The sequence below is a fragment of the Netta rufina genome, assembly GCF_964035555.1.
Source record: "Netta rufina genome assembly, chromosome: 26".
In the NCBI taxonomy this organism is placed as follows: Eukaryota; Metazoa; Chordata; class Aves; order Anseriformes; family Anatidae; genus Netta; species Netta rufina.
Genome location: NC_140150.1, coordinates 4,564,144 through 4,575,556, shown reverse-complemented (window position 1 = coordinate 4,575,556; position 11,413 = coordinate 4,564,144).

The following is an 11,413-nucleotide window of genomic DNA, read 5'->3' as shown; positions in this document are numbered from 1 at the left end:
AAACCCAGCCCCAAGACCTCCATACCCCAGGGGGATGCCCGGACCCCCCTGGGACAGGGTCCCCACGCAGACACCTCCTGGGGCAGCAGCCCAGAGCGAAGCAGGGAGGGTTTGGGACTGCTGCAAACCTTCCCCGCCAGCTCCTTTTCTCTCCCCTCCTGCAGGCGCAGCCCCCTGGGGACCCCCTGCAGCCCCCTGGGGACCCCTTTGGGGACCACGGGCGGTGCAATGGGCCCGGTGTTTGTGCTGTGGGAGGTGTGTGTGTGTGTGTGTGTGTGTGTGTGTGTGTGTGTGTGCACACGCGTGGGCAGGGTCCCAGCACGGAGCCGAGCCGGGGACGTGACGCCAGCCCGGGGCGCGGCGCCGCCCAGACGTGGGTTTGGCAAACACTTGGCGCTGGGTCACGGACTGCACAACGGCACCCGTGGGCCCTGCCAGCGCCGTGCTGCCCGTGGCCAGGTCACCCCAGCACCAGCAGGGTGGAAACGGGGCAGCCAGGAGCCCCCCAGCGTGCCGCATCTCCCCAGGGTGCTGAGGGGGAGCAGGATTTAGCTCTGCTCAGCCCCTAGCAGCGAGCCCGAAAGCCCTGGGTCCCCAGCACCTCTCCTTGGGGTGGTGATGAAAAGCAGAGGCTGGGCGAGGCGAGGCGCTTGGTGCCCCTGGGGGTGGTCAGGGGGCATTTGGGCAATGCCCTCGGGAAGGTGCTTTAATTTCGTGATGTGCTCAGGCAGCTGGGACCTGATCTTTGTGGGTCCCTTCCAAGTGATCTGTCCTGTCCTGTCCTGTCCTATCCCATCCCATCCTATCCTATCTCACCCTATCCTACCCAATCTGCCCCATATTTACGGGCACAGCCGAGCTCCAGCTGAAGCAGCGGCGCGTGCCGTGGCGTTTGCAGCTCCATCCCCAGCCCTTTGCTACCCGTGTGGCGCTGACTCACGGCGTGACCTGGGGCTGGCCACCTCGTCACCTCCCTGTGTCATCGGGCTTCCCGAGGAGAGGGCTCGGCCGTGGAATTTCCCCACCTCTCCATCCCCAGGACCTGCCCCAGCGCGGCACCCACAAACCCGGGGGCTCTGCCCCGGCTGGCCCCCAGCCGACCTCGTGCCCTGCCAAAAAAAAAATCCTGGCAGGAGGAGGCCGGCTGCAGGCGAGTGCCAGGCTCCTGCCCTTTGTTTATTTACGGAGGTGAACGCTGCTGGCAGCTTGTTTGGAAACAAGGCGAGCAACTCGGGGCCCCGCACGCCCTTGACCTGCTGCGGCTCCTGGCCGGGGCTGGGTGCGATCCCCGGGGGGTGGGAGGGCTCCGAGCGCCCCCACCTCACCCAGCCCCCCAGCGGGGGTCCCGACCTGGATTCCTGAGGGCTGAGCAGCAAGGATGAGGTTGCAGCAAGGGGAAGGAAAGGGGAGCAAAAGCCCCGAGCCCGGGGTCCCTGCGGTGCCGGACCGGGATGGTCCCGATGCGGTGCTGCCCCGTGGCCAGGACCCACTGCGGACACCACAGAACTGTTTAGGTTGGAAAGGAGCCTTAAAATCAAGCCCAGCCATCAACCTGACCTACCAAGCCCACCTCTACACGTGTTCCTAAGCACCACGTCCACCCTAAATACCTCCAGGGGTGGCAACTCTCCTGGGCAGCCCCTTGCAGTGCTTAACCACCCTCCAGGAGGAAATTATCCTTAACGAAGCCGTGTCCAGGGCCAGGATCTGACCTGGAGCAGCCTGTGGGGTGCTGTGCCCAGGGTGGGCAGCTCCTGCCTGCCTTTGGGGCACCCCGATAGTAGAGATGCAGCAAAATGTCCAGGGGACAGCATGATGCACAAGGAAGGTCATTGGCCAGCTTTGGGTTATCCTAGAGGCACAGGAGCTTCGTGTCCACCTAAAGCCTGAGCTTGGCTGTCAGGCTTCACTCTCAGTGCCGGGACAGCAGCAGAGCTCACACCACACGTGGCCGTCCCCACGCTCCCCACCCTGCTCTCAGCTTCCTCCTGCTTGCCTGCAAAGCCTGGCTGCAAACAGCAGCGTCCGTGTGTTTTGAGGGGACAGAAAATGGAAAGTTTGCTCGAGGGAGCCGGACCCTTGTGTGGTCCCTGGAGCTGTGGAAGGAAGCTGCTGAGAGATTTGGGTCCCCCAGCAAGGCTGGGACAAGTCCTGAAGCTGCAGGAGGGATTTAAGCCAGTTGCCAGGAGGAGATGACCACCAGCAGGGCTTCACGATGGGCTTGGGGAGAGCTGTAGGAGCCCCTCGACCTCCTGCAGCTGCATCCCCGAGCGCAGCTCGTGCCGGTCACCACGTACCAGCTCTGGCCACCTCCACACACCCACTGCTAGCCCCAGCTGGCCGGGAGGTGGCCACAGGAGCTTGGTGACCCCCTGGGACACCCCAACAGTGCTTGTGGCCACGTGTGCATTGACGGGGACCCTTCCGGCGTGGGGCTGCTGAGCCCACGTCACCGCGTGGATGGTTCCAAGCGCAGCCCGAGGCCGCCCGACCTTCTGCTGATGGTGCACTGGCCTCCTGCCAGCTTGGCTCCGAGCAGCTCCCGGGTGACATCAAGGAGCACACCAACCGTCCCGGTCCTGCTGGGCGAAGGCGCTCTGCCAGCACCAACCAGTACAGCTTTACTGCCCCCGCTTCGCCCCGCGCCGAGAGCAGGGCGCTGCCCCGGTGCCGTCACCGCCGCACGGATCCTGGAGGACCTGGGGAAATCTGATCAAACCAAGCCAGGCATTCGACTGAGACGTGCGTGGGAGCAGCCTGACGAGCCTGTCCCCAGGCTGGGGGGTGCCTGTGGGTGCTCCCCCGCTGCTGGCCGCTGCTAGGGGTGAGAAGGGGTGACAGCGAAAGGCCCCGTTTGGAGCCCTGGAACAAGGCTCAGGAGTGGCACAATTTCAGTACCCGTGGCTAGATTGCTACAGCCCCCGCTGCACCCTTCCTCCTGGCATTCCCCCCTCCGATGTGGTTTGGATAAATTCCGTGCCATCAGCATCACCACGAAATAGGGGCACCGGCACCCCTGGGGGTGAACCTCTCCCCGTCCCCGCAGGCTGCCTGGCTCCGGCAGCCCCGGCTCTCCCCACCCTGCAGCCTCCTGGCTCAAACTGGATCCAGGTTTTTATTGCAGACCGGGGGAACACGGGGAGGTGGCCACGGGGACACGGGGAGCGCGGGGCCCTCCCTGCCAGCTGCTCGTCTGTCCCCACGCGCTGTTTGCTCAGCGCCGCGTGCCATGGGAAGGCAAACACGGCCGTGCAGGAGGGAGCAAAACCAGGGCAAACAGAGGCTGGTGCAGCCCCGACGAGCAGAGTTTGGGGCTTCCCAGTGTCCCAGCAGCGTCGGGATGAGGGAGCACAGCTCAGAGCACAGCCTGCATGGACCCCCAGTGACCCCCTGTCCCAGGAGGGTTGTGGCTGGTCCCTGGATGTGGGAAGTTCCAGCAGCACCCAGAGTGCTCGGTCCCAAACAGCACCCAGAGGTGAAGGTTTTAAATGTCCCCTGCTGGCCTGACCCTGCAGGTGGGCTCGGGGGGACCCTGCCTGGCAGGGCTGAGCACCCCGGGGTGCCTCGAGGTGCCCGTGTGAGCTGACAAGGATCGTGCTGGGACCCTGCGCATCGCTGCTCTGCGGCTCGCAGCCATGTCAGGGCTGACCCCAGTCCTGGCTGACCCCGGTGTGGGAGCCCCTGAGCCAGCAGAAATCACCTCCTCTCACTGTAACCAGCACCACAGTTTGCTGGGGAGCTGTGCAGGTTCCCCGTACGACCTCCCAGGGCTGAGCACCCCCAGTTTTCCTCCTGGCACCTTCTGGGGACACTCCGCACCCACCCCTCCACTTGCACCCTTGGATCCATTCACAGCTCTCAGGAGGAACCCCCAAATATCTCCTCATCCCCCCCCGACCCAGGAGGCTCGGGAGCCCCTGCCATGCCAGCACTGATCCGGACGGGAGGGCTGTGGCCCCGGGAGCGTGTCCTGGTTGCATCAGAGCCCCGGCATCTCCAGGGCCACCGCTGCCAAGTGGGAGCAGACCAGAGAAGTGCAGCCTTCGCGGGCCGATAGCCACGCAGAGGTGTGTCTGCAGATAATGACAGCCGGGTCTGAAGTCCGGGAGATAAGAGGCTGGGAAAAGCAGCCGAAGGGAGACGTTGCCAGGAGAGATGTCAGGGTTTTGCGGGAGAAGCAGGCTCCTGGTGCTGGCACAGGGCAGGTCCCCCCGGGTCAGACCTGGTGGAGGGGTAGGGGGATGTCCCTGCAGGATCTGGGGAGGCTGTGGGGCTGCTGGAGGTGGCTGCAGGACAGGGCACGGCCAGGCTGGTGTGGGCAGAGGGGGTAAATGCTGCTCCAGCAAAAGCTCCTGGCTGCACAAGAGCCCTTTGTCCGTGCCCCACGTCCCTGCCGCTGCTCCCCGAGCCAGCGCCGGAGCCCCGTGGCCCCGGTGGCTCTCAGAAGCAAAATGAGGACAATTAGGAGGTGCCTTTTATTACAGGTGTCTCCGAGGGCCTGGCGGAGCCAGGATCCGGGGGGCCCTTTGATCTCAGCCCTTGGAAGCCCACGGCCATGCTGACAGAGCTGCTCTGTGTTCCCAGCTCGCCGGGATGATCATTTCCATGCAGGACAATGAGCTCTTTGTGCCTCCCTGCGTGCCGGGCCCTCCCCGTGCCCTCCCTGTGCCCAGCGGGGTTGGCGCACCTCGAGGCCCCGTCCCTGCACCGTGGTGGGGTGCAGGAGCCTGGGGATGGCAGCGGGAGCAGCCCCGAGTCCCCGGCTCCCTGGGGACAAGCCTGGCCATCACAGCACGCTCAGCATCCCCACCACGTGCCCTGTGGGTTTTAGCACCAGGAGGCCAAATTTCCCCCGTGTGGAGCCCCTTGGAGAGGACATCACACCCCCAGGATGCGCCGTGAGATCCTCCTGCTCCCCTGGGGACAAACCCTGCCTGTCCCCAGCCCCTGAGGCTGACTCAGTGCTCAGTGTCCCGGGTGCCAAGCGGGCGCAGGGCTGGTTTCTGCACACCCATGGTTTCTGTGCTTTCCCAAGGGGCGAGGTGCTGCGGCACTTCCCCTAAAACATCCCCTCCTGACCCAAAACCCTGCCGTAAATCTGCATCAGGGGGAAAAGCAGGGGGGGAGGCACACCCAGAGGGGAACTCGCCCAGCCCCAGCATCCCTCCCCTGCCTCACCAAAGCCCCTGTGCTCGGCTCTGAGGTCTGGCTCTGTGCCCCACGGAGATGGCAAGGACACCTTTGTCTTGTCTTTGGCTTTGCCTCCACCGCTCCATGGGTCCCAGCGTGGCATGGGGCTGCTGGAGGCTGCGATTTGCCCCTGCCTGTGTCCAACACCACATTGCTCTGCAGCAGCAATCAGGGGGACCAGTCGTGCAAGTTGCCTTGGCTGCGACAGCTTTTCCTGGGGTTTGAGGCAAGGTTTTGAGTAGATGACCTCCAAGATCTGCTCCCTGGGGAATGTGGTGACCCCACGAGTGCTCTAGGGCTCCTATCTGAGACCCATCTGGGGCCAGCCCGACCCCTTGGGGGTTGCTTGGGTGGCGATTGCCATTCCCATACGGAGCTGGCTGTAAACCAGCTGGAGGCAGGAGACGAGCCCTGGGGAAAGCAGCAGCACCAGCCGCTGTTTCCATCCTCCAGCAGCTCCATCTCTCACCAAATTCCTCTCTCCTGTGCCCACGGAGGCCGTGCAGAGGCCCAAGCCCAGGTCCTACAGCCAGCAGCTGCCCTGCGGTCACGGTGCCGATCGGCCGATGGATAACACCAACAGAGCCAGCAGTGTCCCCGCGGGTGCTCTCTGGGCTTTTTTTTTTTTTGCCCTCTCCTTGCACTGGCTGTCACCTTCTGGTTTTGCAAAGCAAATATCACTTTGGGGTGGCCGTGCAGGGGTGGTGGTGGTGGCGGTGTGGGGCACCTGCTCATTTGCCAGGTAAATTCCCCGGGGAGCAGAGGACGCAGAGCAGGGCACCCTTCCCCTCCTGGCCCCACCGAGCTGCTGGTGAGGTCTGGGGGGTACCCGGCTCCACGCCACCCCCTGGCAGCCCAGAGGCTGCTGCTCGCTCTCTTCTCAGTCAGATCCACCTCCAGGTAACCCAGCCAGAGCAAGGAGCGTCCCTCCCCTGCCGAGCTGGTGCCAGGGCTGGCACATACCTCGCATACCTGGCTGCAGGCATCACCAGCCCTGCTAACCCTTTCCTACTCTCCTACAGCAACGCCCGCCTGGCCCTGGCCTCCCCCGGCTGCCGACAGCCTCCTGACCCAGCCCCCCAAAGATCCAGGCACCGACACGGGCACGGAGCCGAGGGAGCAGAGGTGGTGCCAAAATTTGTGCTTCTCCACCTCTGCTGTGTGCGAGCCGCTTCGCTCCACCAGCAGCCCAGAGGGCAGCTCGCAGGGTTTGAACCCTGCTGCCCAGGGGCTGCTTCACACCTCCTCCTCTTTCCCATCCCTTGCACCTCCCTCCGGCAGCCCCCGAGGCGAGGATGCTCCAGCAAAGCAGAAGGCACGGTGCGTAAAGGTGTAAAGGCTCCGTTGCAGGAGGTGGGGGCTTGGCAGCAGCTTTTTGCCCCTCCTGTGCCCTCCCTCACCCTGCTGCCTGCCAGGGCATGAGACCTGGCTGGAGCAAATCCCCTGAGCCAACCCTCCTGTCCTGGCCGTGTCCAGAGACACAGAGCCCACATCCAAGCTCCCAAGCCCCCTCCATCCAAATGCCAAATTCACGGGGAGGCGGCCGGGGTACCCTCAGCCGTGCAGGCTGCCCAGCCTCTAGACTGCTGCTCCAGCTCCTCAGAGACCTGTGTAGCCCATGGTGGAGCAGGAGGGCTGCAGAATGGGGCAAAACCCTCAGCAGGATGTTTTGTGCCAGAGGAGTTTTTGCCTGTGCAGTCCCAAGGCTTGAGCAAGGCTTTAGAGGCGTGGGCAGCTCAGGTGGCTGCAGGGGGTTCCACTTGGAGCATGAGCAGAGCCATTTGAAAGCCACTTTGAAACCCCAGAAAATGGTCCAGAGGAAAAAAGGGGCATGCCAGACCTGAGGGACACCGTGAGGACATGTGGGTGCCTTTGGAGGACACCAAAAGTGAGTTTTGGGTCCAGGCAGTGCTGGGTGCACGCGGTAGTGCCAGCCCTTTGCTGGACAGAAAGGTGGGATGGAGCCTATGCTAACATTGGGCACGAGGAGATTTGGGGCTGTTCCCTGAAGGGATGGGTCCCAGGAGACATCAGGGGCTGCCAGCCAAGGCTCTCACTGCTGCTGGGTCCCGCCTGCTGGCCCCGTAACCCCAGAGGCTCTGCCAGGCGCTGCCTGCCCCAAGCTGCTCCAGCCTGGGCACGGCGCGGTGCCACTGGCACCCCGGGGCTGGCGGTTACTTTTCGGGTGACTAATGGCAAGTGCCCAGGTGACAAGGCTGGCACCGGTCCCCGAGGGCAAGCTGGGTTGGCTCGAGCTGGAGATGTGAGCGGCAGAGCCCTGCTCCACGCCTGGCGCTGAGCCCCGGGGGATGAGCAGGGGCAGCCCGGCGGAGCGCTCAGGGCGCCGGGAGCAGAGCGCAGTCTGGCACCTCCGCTGGGTTTCCATCTCCCCAGGTGCTGTTGCCGTTCCTGTATTGCCAGCTCCCGAGCGAGAGGAGCTGAAGGAAACCGCAGCTCGGTGCTGAGACCAGATTTAGATCTTGTGGCTGCCGCAGGAAGCCCGCTCCGGGGCATCTTCCAGCACCTTGCACCCTGCCTGGAGCGGGTTCCCAAGCTGCCGGGAGCCCTGCTCAGGTCCAGACAGCGTGCCTCATGCTCACCGAGGCTGCCTGCAGTCCTGAGGCAGCCCCACGCTGGGGAAAGTGGTGGGTGAGTGTGCCTGGGGTGATGCACACCAGAGTGCATGGCCACACTGCAGGGTGCCCAGCATCCCCCAGCAAGCAGAACTGGTAATGTGGAAGGGGACACGGCTCTGGGGCATCCCCCAGCAAGCAAACCAGTAAGGGAAAAAGTGACAGGGCTCTGGGGCTTATGTGGCCGAGCCAAGACCACCCGGCAGCCCTGGGTGCTGTGCCCAGAGCAGCTCTGGGATCCCCTGAGGAGCCACGAGCCTCCCCACCTGGCCAGAAAACCAAGATCTGAGCCCAGGCACCGCGTCCAAAGGCTGCTCGCACCCTGCCCCATGAGCCTGGGGCTGCCGGGGAGTTGCACAACGCCAGAGCCCAGCCCCGGCACCTGCTCCACCGCTGCCAGCCCTGGGGGGACCCAGCCCCGTCCCCACGGCCCCTGCGTCCCCTCCTGCCCAGGGGTGCGCAGCCACGGGCAGGGCCGTGGAGCAGCCCAGGCGGTGACAGCTCCGGGGACCTCGCCTGCAGCCTGCCCAGTGCCCTGTCCCCTCTGTCCTGGTGTCACCGTGCCCCAGGTGGGTGGCAGCACCGTCCCGGCACGCTGCCATCGTGCCTTGTTTCCGTGCCAGGGACCTGCATCACTTTGGAGCAAGAGGAGAGGAGAGGAAGGCATCTCGCACAGCCAACCGGCTCTTTTTGGAGCTGGTGAAGGCACAGAGAGGGGATGGGGGTGTCCCAGTGAGACCGGCCCCCCCGGTGATGGAGGAGAGGGGAGAGGGGCCTGCATTTTCCTCTCCGCTCCTCCTTTTGTGAGCTGTTTGCTCTGTGCTTTGGTACGAGGCGTTTCCATCACCCAGCGGCTGGGCTGGCCCCTCTGCACACCTTGGGGTGCCTGGGGGAGACGACTGCTGACCTTCCCAGGGTCTGCAGCTCTGACACCCCTCCGGGAAGCTGTGCCCCCAAAATAAGGACCCTACAGGGTGCTGTGCTGCCCGCAGGTGCCACCGCGCGCAGGGGGAGGCAGCCTGGCCATGTGGGGACAGAGCAAACGGAGCAGCCTGGGGCACACAGCGGGTGACTCAGCCTCCACGGGTGGGGCGAGAGGTCCGGGCTTCACCAAAGCCAGCCTTTCGCAACCTGTTTACCAGGACGCAGGCAGCCTGCGACTTCCAGGAGGGGCAGCCCGGCCGCAGCCCCAAACCTGCTCGCCGGGCTCAGCCAGGCACAGGAGGGGCCGGGTCTCCACCCCGGCCTCGCTGGCTCTGGGCTCAGAGCCTCGCCAGCAGCCTCCCGACAGGGCTGTGGGGGCTCAGCCTCTGCCCCGTGCACGCGGGGAAGTGATGCACACCGTGCTGGGGTCGGGAAACGAGCTCCCAAAGCAGCCAAAAAATACCCCAGAGCTTCCCAACGCAGCCCATGGGGAGGTGGTGGCGCATCGGAGGATTTGTACCCGCATGAAGTCACCCTGGGGAGACGGGCAGAAATTTCCCTGCTTTCCCTTCCCCGCTGGCTAACCAGTGTCCCAACGGCGTGGCCACCCCCTGCCAGCCCCCCCCGTACGTGTCCCAGGTGGGCAGGCACGGAGAGGGACGGGCACGTCCCGGCTCACAGATGGGTTTGGAGCAAAGCTCCCAGCTTGGAAACTCCGCGGAGCAAAGCCAAGGACAACAGGTCCAAGTAATGTTTTACTCCGTTTCAACATTTTGTGGAGCTTGGGACGGGAAATGCTGGTCAGAGGCAGCGAGCACCAATGTTTTGTTCTGCAGTGAGCTGGGATGGGCGGCGTCTGGTGGGGGCCACGTCCTGGCAGTCCCCAGCTGCTGAATTTGGCTGCGCTGTTGCAGCGCCGCCGGGGATGAACTCACAACAACAAGGGTTGGCCACAGCACTCCTGAAAACCCCAGAGCCTGGGAATGCCAGCCCCTGGGCTGGAGCTCCTGGCACATGGGGTCCCCCAGGGAAAAAGGGCTTTGGGGGCATCCTGGAGACCCCAGGCACTTCTGGCAGGGCTGTGTCGATCCCTGCTGGATGTGGGGCACCGCAGAGCGATGCCGCTTGCAGGTCACACCTGACCAGCGAGGCCCCTTTGTCACGCTGCCAAAATAACGATTTTTCAGCACTTGGCCTCAAATCGCAGCTCCCAGTTAACCCAGCTGTGTGCTGGGAATGGCTCCCTAAAGAAAACCCCGTGTGCGCCCCTGTCCTGCCGGCCTCTTGCTGGCAGCTTTCCGTCGCGTGACTCGTGCCAGCTCCAGCACCGGCGGCTGGGAAGGGACCCGTGCCACTGCTTTGTCCCCGGGGCATTTATTGGCATTTATTGCCCACCCTGCAGGGTCACCAGCCGAGGTCCTGGCTGGCAGCAGCTCACGCCGTGGGCACAAATCGGCGTTCCCAGCCTGGCACAGCAGCAGCGAGGGCAGATATTCAGCTGGGCACTGCTTGGTGCTGCTGGAGACGGTGCCCGGGGAGGGCTCAGCACCTCCGCTGCCCCGCGGGCACCCGCTCCTCCCCGCCGGTGCCCGCGCTTTCACCCCGGCTCCTCCGCTGCCCCAGCGCTGCGGCAGGAACGTCGGGGAGGGCAGGGCCCGCAGATGAAAGAGAAACGTCTGCACCCACCCCATGCCAGGAATATCTGCCCGCAGGGTGTGTGCTCCGTGGGCACGGCTGCTCCTACATCAGCTGCTTCGCGGAGATGGGGCCCCAGCACGGATAGGGGCCCCATCCAGCCCTGTCCCCAGCCCCTTCCCCTCCTGGTGCTGTGCCCGTGGCTGCTCTGCCTCGGCATGAGAGGACCCGCAGCCTCCCCAGTGCAGAGAAGCTGGGCAGCTTTTGGCTCCTGTGGGTTACAAATCGTGCCCAAATCGATGGGGTCAGAGGGTGCCCGGGGAGGAGCCGCGCAGCACATCCCAGGGCTGTAAAGCGGTGACGCAGCTCCTCTGCTGCTCCTGTTTTCTCACTCGTGTGACTTTCCCCCCCCCGCCGTGGCCTCTCCCTGGGGCTGGCGGGCAGGAGCGGGTGACGACACGATGGGTGGCTGCCACCTGCCCCGGGCTGCCACCGCCCTGCGGTGGCACGGGGACACGCAGGGAGGGGGGCGCGAGGCGGGGTAGGGAGGGCTGCGCTCCCCCCTGGGCCAGAAAATGGTCGTGGCAGGGAAAATTGGGGCTGGGGGCTCACCCTGAGACCCCCAGACTCGAGTCTTTTCTCTCTCCATCCTTGTTTAATGATGCCCCCCCCGTTTGGTACTTGCTCTCCCCCCGAAACCATCCGGCCAGCAGCAGCTTGGGGGGCTCCAGATGGCACCCCCTGAGGTACCCCTGGCTCTCCAGCTGGCTCTGGGACTGAAATTAAGTTTTATTTAATTATTGTCTCCGTAACGGCGAGGGACAGAGCAGGCACAGCAAAAATAGCCAGTTTCTATGGCAACCGGGAATCGGGTGGAATCGTCTCCTTGGAGAGAGCGCCGTCCCCATCGGTCCCCAGCCCAGTGACACCGCAGGTCCGTGACAGAGGACGCACAGGGGGGTGTTGGGCACAAAAAGGATGTGAAAGGACCCGGGTGGTGTGGAGCAGAGGCTGCCACGAGCAGGATCCCT